Source organism: Lactuca sativa, chromosome 2 (assembly GCF_002870075.4).
Source record: "Lactuca sativa cultivar Salinas chromosome 2, Lsat_Salinas_v11, whole genome shotgun sequence".
Classification (NCBI taxonomy): Eukaryota; Viridiplantae; Streptophyta; class Magnoliopsida; order Asterales; family Asteraceae; genus Lactuca; species Lactuca sativa.
Window position 1 is genome coordinate 57,826,206 of NC_056624.2, and position 9,669 is coordinate 57,835,874.

Consider the following 9,669-nt stretch of genomic DNA (forward strand, 5'->3'; position numbering starts at 1 on the left):
TGCATGGTTCGTCGAGAGGTGCCTAACTTGTCGCCAAGTTAAGGCTGAGCACTAGCATCCGCATGGTAAGCTGCAACTGCTGTAGATTCCCGAGTGGAAGTGGGAACAAATTACCATGGATTTTATCACCAAATTACCAAAGACTACGAGAGGAGTTGATGCAATTTGGGTGATTGTGGACAGGTTGACGAAGAGCGCTCATTTTCTAGCTATCAGTGAGAGCTCTTCTTCTGAGAGGTTGGCAGAGTTGTATGTGAGGGAGGTGGTATCGCGGCATGGGGTTCCGATGTCGATTGTTTCAGATCGAGACGTGCGATTTACTTCCAGATTTTGGAAGAAGTTTCACGAGGAGTTGGGTACAAGGCTGCATTTCAGTACCGCATACCACCCACAGACGGACGGGCAGAGTGAGCGGACGATTCAGACGCTCGAGGATATGCTCCGAGCGTGTGTTTTGGATTTTGAGGGAGTTGGGACACTTATTTTCCCTTGTCAGAGTTTTTGTACAACAACAGCCATCATTCGAGCATTGGTATGCCACCCTTTGAGCTGTTGTATGGGAGGAGGTGTCGGACCCCCATCTGCTGGGGAGAGGTGGGACATCGGGTAATGGGTAGTACAGAGATTGTGCTTCAGACGACAGAGCAGATACAGCAGGTCAGGCAGAGATTGTTGACCGCTCATAGTCGCCAGAAGAGGTATGTGAACAGGCGTCGGTCCGAGCTCGAGTTTCAGGTTGGTGACCTGGTACTTTTAAAAGTCTCTCCTTGGAAAGGAGTGATTCGATTCAGGAAGAGGGGCAAGTTGGGACCTCGATACATTGGACCTTTCAGGGTAATTGCGAGAGTAGGCAGGGTAGCCTACGGTTTGGATCTACCTGCGGAGCTGGGTCAGATTCACGACACCTTTCATGTGTCGCAGTTGAGGAAGTGTATTGCCGACGAATCGGGTGTGGTTCCATTAGAGGATATTCAGGTGGATGCGGGCCTGAACTATGTTGAGAGACCAGTGGCAATTAGAGATCGAAAGGTTAAGGTTCTGAGGAACAAGGAAGTGCCCTTGGTGCAAGTGCAGTGACAGCATCGAAAGGGGTCCGAGCTGACGTGGGAGTCCGAGTCGGAGATGTGGGAGCAACATCCAAAATTGTTTTCGGTATAAGACTTCGGGGACAAAGTCTGGTTCTAGTGGGGGATAATTGTAACAGCCGAAATTCAGGTACAACCGATTAGCCCTTCATCTTTATTTATTTTTGTTTTGGGCCTTTGTGTTGGGCGAGTACGCTGGGCGTACAATGGCACGCTGCGCGTACTCGCGCGCCTCATTTAAACATGTCATCGTCGGGTACGCTGGACGTACCCAAGGTTACGCCGGGCGTAATCGGTCTAGACCCAAAACCCTAATTTGCGTTGTTGGCTATAAAAGGAATGAGATGGCTTGGTTCCTCAACCACCATCCTTCAGAAAGAAACCCTAACAGAGTTGTTCCTTCGTTCATAGCTTGTTTGTGAGTGTTCTAAGCTTTGAGGTGTCATTTCAAGGTAGCAAAAGGAAAGAGGAGTCCATTGTGGAGGCTAGAAGTTGGTGTGCAAGTGTAGATCCGTGAAAAGCAAAGGTTGGAGCTTCTTCCTAAGGTAAAAAGTTCAGATCTTGCCTTGTAGTTCTTATGGTATGCTTCATGGACCAATTTCTAGGGTTTTGGTCCCAAAGATGGAGACTTTATGAGCAAGTAGTCTCCATTGGCTTAGATCTACCATATTCAAGGTCCATTTGAGTTGTATGTTCATAAAAATGTGATCTTGGACGTATATATTTAGCCATGCATGAGATCTAGATCTTTGGAGGTGAAAAGGAAGGTATTAGAGGGTGTAGGAGCCTTTACAGCCATGCCAAGGCTTAAAGGTTCCGACTTTATGGATTAGGAGGCTTGATGAGAGCCAAATCTGGAAGTTGAAGGAGTGTCTTAACCATTAAAGACAAGAAATATGGTATGGCTGAATCTGGGATTTACATTGGGCGTAACTCCCAGTACGCGCAGCGTAAGGGGTTGCGACCCCCGATTGTGACTCATTGATGTACGCCCTGCGTATAGAAGCTGGTACGCCCCGCGTATTGTGATCAGTTGACTTTCGTTGACTTTTAGGGTTCAGTCAACATGAGTCAAGGAAGGGTAAAATGGTCTTTTACCCCTCTGTGGGATAATGATAAGGGTGTAGCCTAGTCTTGAAAGTCTATATTAATTAGAATGATATTTCGTTCTGATTAGGCGGGGTTGGGTCTTCATTTCGAGATTCGAAGATAGCGAGCACGTGAGGTTCTAGACTTCCTACGAGGTGAGTCTCCTCACTATACTGTACCGAGAAGGGTATTTATGTGTAACCAAGAGGTCGGATATGTTATGAGTTGTATGCATTGAATATGATAAGTTAACCGTTTGTATGTGCTATGTATGCTATGCTTGATATGGGCCGGAAGGCATTTTATGTTATGGGCCGGAAGGCATTGTGATGTGGACCGGAAGGTCGACGCGGGTAGGAGCGGAAGGTTTACCGGGTCGGGACAAAAGTCCCCTGAGACACATGGACCGGAAGGTCATGGCCTGGAAAGGCGTATGTGCGTAAGTAGTATTTTGGGGAACTCACTAAGCATTTATGCTTACAGTTGTTGTGTTATGTGTTTTAGGTACTAGCGAGGACCGTGGGAAGGCGCCGGCGTGATCTGTATACACTAATGGAGGATTTATGATCTTGGGATTTATGTGATTTGTATTATGATATGATACATTGGATCTTTATGACTTGTTTTGGATGAAAACATGTTTTTAAGAAATGAAAATTTTGTTTTCAAAATTTACGTTGTTACAGGGCTTGATGAAGAATTATGGTCATGTATCTCTGAAAATCTCAATCCTCCATTGAATGTTCAACCAGTTGGATCGTCTTCTGTAAGTTCTGAAGTTGTAAATCAAACTGATCGTTTGAAGAAACTGGAGAAAAGATGTATGAGGGAATTACGAGGTGCTTTACCTCCAGTTGTGTACAAGTACGTAAGGAGTTGTACAACTGCTAAGGAGATCTGGAACAATTTGAAAGATAAATTTCAAGGGAGTGAAAAAACGAAGATCAATTCTTTAGTTGAGCTGAAACACTTTAGACAAAAAGAAGGTGAAACGATTGAAGTGTATTATGATCGTCTGAACGAGTTTATCTACCATTGCAATCGCTATGGAATCACCAGGACTTCAATGGAATTCAATCTCATCATTGTGATGGGTCTTCGAAAAGAGAGGAGGAGTGTGAGCATGATGGTAAAGAATCAACAAGGTTTTGATACATCATCACTCAATGATCTATACAACCAGTTAAAAACTCATGAAACTGAAGTAAATGAAATAGCTGAAGAATCGAAGATGAGTTTGGGAGGTCCATTTGCACTTGTGTCGGAGATGTCTGAGAAGGAAAATGAAAAAGATAATTTAGAGGAAGAAGAAGGATTCATTGTGAATTCTGATGATGAAGCAATTGCTTTTTACTCGAATAGTCGTGTTAAGAAGTTTTTCAAAAGGCCTTTCAATCCGAAGGCTAAACAAGCTAAGGTGAAGGGGAGAGCTATGAGTAAATCTGTTAGTGATGAGAAGAAGAAGATTGAGAAGAATGATATGAAGGTGTCGAAGGAAAAGAATGTGAAAAATCTGAAGGGTGATTCAGTTGTGGATTCTCATTACTACAATGGACCCAACCATCTTTCGAATGATTGCATGCTTAGAAAGAAGGAAGAAAGGAAGAATAAGGTCAAAGATGAAGCTTATTATTCTGAAAATATTGAAGAGTTGCATGTGAAGGCTAAGAATTTTTCACTGGTTGCAAGGGGTGAACAAGAGGAAGATGGAACCTATCAAATCTGGTTATCTGGATCAGACGATGAAGAGATGAGGAATCCAACACATGGAACAATGTTTGCGAAGATGCAGGAGGATTCGGATGAAGAGGAATACAAAGTAAAAGGGAGATGCTTTGTATCCAAGACAGCTGACAAATCTCCAATGACAAAAAAGGTACGTAATATTCTTGAATCTTTTAATATTGCTATAAATGCATATAACTTTGAATTCGTATCTTTTGATGAAAGTGTTACTCATTTTGACTCGATTGTTGTGTCTGCTAGCAATGAAGCTAAGAAACTGTCATTGGAATTGTTAGAGACCAAAAAGCGCCTAGATGCAAAAATAAGTAAGTTGAATGTCTAGAGTTACAAATAACTAATATCATGTGTGATAGAGATTCATTATCAAGTGATGTTAAACTTTTGCTTTCTCAAAGAAACATATACTATAATTTTGCTAAGAGGTTGTATGGTAAATTGACTGAGTTGCATCATTCATGTGAAATCTGTAAACAACAACATAGGAAATTGCTACCATTTCTAGAATATGAGAGGACTAAGGTAGATAATGTTTCATATGATTGTGAGAAGATAATTGCTGAATTTGACAAAGTTCCTGATGATAGATATAAATATGGAATTGTCAAAATTGATGAGTGTCTTGATACATATGAATTAGTTAACATAGTAAATGAAACTTTGACTAAATCTGAACAAATTCGAATTTTGAAAAAGACTGAGAATTCAACCTCTAACTCGAATTCTAATTTTGTTGATATTGAAGATAATTTTGACAATATTAGTGAAATTAGTGATCTTCAGGATGTTGATTGTTCCTAGTTGTCTATTGTTAATGTTGCATCAACATCTAAAGGGAATGAAAATGTTAAGGATTTGAAAGTTAAGGTTGAAATTGATAAATCCTTAAATTCGAAAGTTTGTGATCTGGCCTTCGTGGAAATCAAAGAGAGTCAAACTGATGATAGTAATGATGAAGATGAGGATAAAAATTCAAAAAACAAGAATTCTTTAAAGGAAGAAGAAATTCATCGAATTGTGGTTGATCAAGTGTATGGTGATACTGACAAATACGAAAAGGTGTTGAATGAACAAGGTGCTCATTTTTTGGAAACTAACACAGTAGTTTATCCAAATTTTAAGTGTTCGGATGATGTCATATTTCCAAACCAAGTCTTCGTGACTACAGGAAATGTAGAAAATGTCAAACCAGAGTTCAAGAAGTTAGTTGAAAAAGATAATTCGAAAACAACATATGAGGGTTTCTTCGCAAATCAAAGCACTATTGAAAACAACTTCACAAAGAATTTGTATGCTTTTCAACGACAAAAATCACAAAGAAAACAGATTGAAAAATCAAAAATTTTGAAAGAAGGTTTGAAACCAGTTTTCGAGGAAGCAAAAACAATTGTCAAACTAAATTCAAAAGAATTCAAAGAACAAATTGACAAATTTTCAAAAGAAAACCATTTTTCAAAAAGAAAAGCAAGGAAGCAAATATTTTGGCAAACAGTTGAGTCTCATAAGATCTCAAATGCAAAAACAAAATTTGTTAAGACTGTGAAATCAACAAATTTTTCAGACAAAATGAAAAATCCCGCTCAAACAACTAATTCAAGGTCTGAAATGAATAAACAAACTAAATTTTCGACAATTTCAAAAACTACCATTCCAGGGGAATGTTCAAATGATTTAAACCCATTTTCACAATGTCAACATTTTAAAAAAACGGTTGATAAATCATATGTTCATTCTTTTCGAAAAAATTCAAAAGTGGATTTCGTTCCTCAAAAGCCAAATTTTCCTAATCATACGAAGAAACATAATTTGAAAATTTCGAATGAAAAAGGGATAACGTCAAGGAAGAATATTGATCATTGGCTCGAAGGAAAATGAAAAATGTATCAGTCAAGCAAATACTCAAAGGAGCAAATTAACAAAGGCTATGAGAAGTATGTGAATACTTCATCAAACGGAAGTTCATCTTCTAAGGATTCGAACGTATCTGTAAAAGCATGGAAGCCAGTTGTGAATGCAACAAAAGTTCAATCACAAACTAAGAATCCAAAGGGAAATGGCAATGAACATCCGAAACTAACAACATCTTATGTTTCAGTCCCTTTAAATGAAGATGTGGACCTAATTAATAGTCTCAAAACTAGAGTTCATGATTAGGTTAAAAGTTCTTCATTAAATTCAATGTTGAAGTCTAATTTCCAAGGACCCAAAAAGTCTTGGGTACCTAAATTTTTCCACTAATTGCAGGTATTATGTGACAAGCAATATGATAACAAATGGTACATTGATAGTGATTGCTCTCGTCACATGACTGGGAAAAAGGAGAACTTAAGAGATTTTCGAAGTTTAAAGAATGGAGGAGTGGTGAAATTTGGTAGCAACCATAAATTTCAAGTCAAAGGATATGGGAAAATAACGAACGGTCATTTCACAGTGAATAGGGTTGCTTATGTCGAAGGTCTTCAACATAATTTGATAAGTGTATTACAACTTGTTGTGGGCACTGGAAATCAATTACTCTTCAACGAAGAGGGAAGCATCATTTTGAATGTCAACACAAAAGAAGTTTTGCTCAAATCAAAAAGGAAAGGTGACATGTTTACATTGGACATCATTCCTATTGTAGGAAAACCTGTTGTATGTCTTCTTTCGAAAGCAACATCAGACATTAGCTGGCTTTGCCATCGAAGACTTTCACATATCAACTTTTGAAACATCAACAAACTTGTTGTTCAAGATCTGGTAAGAGGTTTACCTGTACTTAAATTCGATAATGATTCTTTATGTGCAGCTTGTGAAGTTGGCAAGCAACATAAACAAGGTCATCTGATCACGATTGATTCGAAGATTGTTGAACCACTAGAGCTTTTACACATTGATTTGTGTGGCCCATCGACGGTCTCAACACTGAACAAGAAACGGTATATTTTAGTAATTGTTGACGATTTTTCAAGGTTCACGTTGGTTTATTTTCTCAGGCTTAAATCCAAAGTAGCACAAATCATGATTGATTTTATCAAAAAGATGGAAACAACGCTAAAGAAGACGGTTAGAAAAATCAAAAGTGATCATGGAACTAAATTTAAGAACAACGTTCTTGATTCATTTTTGGTGGACAAATGAATTTCGAATAATTTTTCATCTCCGTATACACCACAACAAAATGGTGTAGTTGAGCGAAGAAACAGATCTTTATGCGAAGCAGTAAGAACTATGCTGGCATATGCGAATCTTCCACAGTATCTCTGGGCTGAAGCAGTCTCCACCGCATGTTTTACTCAAAAAAAGATCTTTTATCCACCGTCGTTTTAATATCACACCATATAAAATAATAAGTAATCGAAAACCTAATGTGAAATTTTTCCATGATTTTGGATGCAGGTGTTTTATTATGAATCTTAAGGACAATCTTTCAAAGTTTCAAGCAAAAGCTGATGAAGGGATTTCCCCGGGATATTCGCAAAATTCAGTTGCCTATCATGTGTTGAACAAAAGAACAAGAAAAGTGGAAGAAACATTTAATCTTACATTCGATGATTATTATATCAAACAAACTGAAAAGCATTTTGAAAATCATCCTATTCTAAAAGAAATACAAGATGAATCTGAACCTTCACAACCATTGGATATTGATTATGATTTGATTTTTGGAATTTTAGATCATGCTGTTGATGTTGAAGTTAATGCAAATGATAATCGTATCTCTGAATTCACGAAGCTCAATGATAGTTCAACATCAAATCATCAAGAAATAAACGAAAGTATGTATACTAATCCAGTGGAGGGGGAGCACTTGGACTCGAACACTTTTGTTGAGGGAGAGTCTTCTTTCGAGGTGGAGAATGAGAGAGTGGATGCTGATGTTGAGGGGGAGCATCATGTTGAGGGGGAGCATTTTGAACGAAATGAAAATTTTCATAATTCTAATGATGAATGTTCAATTGCAGGATCAGAAAATGATGATTTATATGAAGATGCACCTTTGGAATTTGATCCAGCTTATCCACCTATGGAAAAATGGACAAGAGATCATCCAAAGGATCAGATAATTGGGAATCTACAAGAAGGAGTCTTAACAAGAGCTCATATGCGTGCGAAAAATGAGGTACTCAATACGAATCAAGAATATTGCATGTTTAATGTCTTCATTTCAAAAATTTAGCCAAAAACAGTAAAAGTTGCAATGGAATACTCAAATTGGGTTGTTGCTATGCAATCTGAACTTGCTGAATTCGAACAAAACAAGGTTTGGAGACTTATTCCAAAACCTAATGATGTTTCGATTGTCGGGCTAAATGGATTTTCAAAAATAAAACCGACACAGATGGTAATATTATTCGAAATAAAGCTAAGCTTGTAGTAAAAGGTTATTCGCAACAATAAGGTATCGACTATGAAGAAACCTTTGCTCCTGTCACAAGACCTGAGGCTGTTCGAATATTTTTAGCCTATGTAGCACACAAAGACTTTGATGTTTATCAAATGGATGTCAAATGTGCATTCTTGAATGGAGAGCTCGAACAGACAGTATATGTTGAACAACCACCAGGTTTCATTAATGAAGAATATCCTAATCATGTTTACGTTTTAGATAAGGCTGTTTATGGGTTAAAACAAGCACCAAGAGCATGGTATGCAGCTATTACCAATTTCTTAAAACACTCAAAATTTAAAAAAGGATCAGTTGATCCCACATTATTTCGCAAGAAAGTTGGGGATCATTTAATGCTTGTTCAAATTTATGTTGACAATATTATTTTTGGCTTTACTGATCCAGCTTTGTCTAGTGAATTTGAGAATTTGATGAAGAGTCAATTCGAAATGTGCATGATGGGTAAAATCAACAATTTTTTTGGGTTAAATATTCGTCAAAGCAAAGAAAGAATTTTTATTAACCAAGAATAATACACAAAGAATTTTCTTGAAAAGTTTGGAATGACTAATAGTTTGAAGCTTAGAGTACCAATGGCAGTAGGAACAAAGTTAACACCTTCATTAAATTCACCTGCTGTTGATGTTACTATGTTTCGAAGCATGATTGGTTTTCTACTTTATTTAACTACAAGTAGACCTGATATCATGTTTTCTATTTGCAATTGTGCAAGGTATCAAGCAAATCCAAGAGAACCACATTTAACAGTTGTAAAGAATATTTTTTGTTATCTCAAAGGCACAGCTTCGTTAGGATTGTGGTATCCTTCGAAATCAGGATTTTATATTCAAGACTTTACAGATTCCGATCTCGGTGGATGTACTCTTGATAGAAAAAGTAAAAGTGGAGGATGTCAGTTACTGGATGGGAAGTTGGTGAGATGGCAATCGAAAAAGCAAACATGTGTTGTGTGACAACCCCAAACTTTCCATTCTGTACAACCATCCACTTCAATAGAAGTCAAAACTGTTTCTGCTAACTTTTAAGCTTTTTGGAATAAGTTTGAGTGTTTTAAAGTTAGTGCTTCAGAAGGTATCAGGAGAGAGGATACCCTAAGGTTTACTACGTAACATTAAGTGTCCAAAACTTCAAGAGTTTAGAAATTACAGTCCAAAATCGTATTTGGACCAAAACCCCCGAGACTATATAAGGAAAACTTAGCCATTTTGAATTCATTTGTGACATTTCCAACTAGAGAAAAGCCATTTTCTCTCTCACGGATCTTCGGGTTTTCATCCCAAATCGTGAGTACCTCTCTCTAGTTGTATTACATAGCTTTTTAAGTGCCTAAAAACATAGAAATCATATCAAAACAACAAGATT